Source organism: Tupaia chinensis, unplaced genomic scaffold, assembly GCF_000334495.1.
Source record: "Tupaia chinensis unplaced genomic scaffold, TupChi_1.0 Scaffold000374_1, whole genome shotgun sequence".
NCBI lineage: Eukaryota > Metazoa > Chordata > Mammalia > Scandentia > Tupaiidae > Tupaia > Tupaia belangeri.
The window spans coordinates 889,617-889,862 of NW_006159872.1; positions in this window are offsets into that span (position 1 = coordinate 889,617).

The following is a 246-nucleotide window of genomic DNA, read 5'->3' on the forward strand; positions in this document are numbered from 1 at the left end:
GGTTAAGGTGGCTGGACTTCCACATGGCTGACCACAGTTTGAGTCCCAGACCTGGCCACTTGCTTTCTCACTTTCCTTTTCTCTCTGGTCAATTTCAATAATAATAATGATGATGATGACAATGAATAAAAATTTTTAAAAAATCATACAGTATGCATTTTTTAACGTTTAAAATTTATTCATTCATTTGTTTTAATTTGACTATATATATATATAGAGAGAGAGAGAGAGAGAGAGAGAGAAAGG